Genomic DNA, 266 nt, shown 5'->3' on the forward strand with positions numbered 1-266 from the left:
GTAAAAGTTGCCCCCCCCCATCCCGACTTCAGACTCTACCCTCACATTATTAGAAATATGTAAATGAAATAATTCTTTTATCTAAATTTAATAATAACAAGCCTTATCACAACATTCGATTCTTTCATCCCTATAAAGCTAACATAAATATTCTTATCAGTTGAGCTTATATGATACCAAAATTTTATACGATACTAAGGAAACTGACTCTTATCAGTATATGTGATCAGTTCTTAAAAATTATAACATATCTATAAAACAGGAAC

The sequence above is a fragment of the Penaeus monodon genome, chromosome 20 (assembly GCF_015228065.2).
Source record: "Penaeus monodon isolate SGIC_2016 chromosome 20, NSTDA_Pmon_1, whole genome shotgun sequence".
Lineage (NCBI taxonomy): Eukaryota > Metazoa > Arthropoda > Malacostraca > Decapoda > Penaeidae > Penaeus > Penaeus monodon.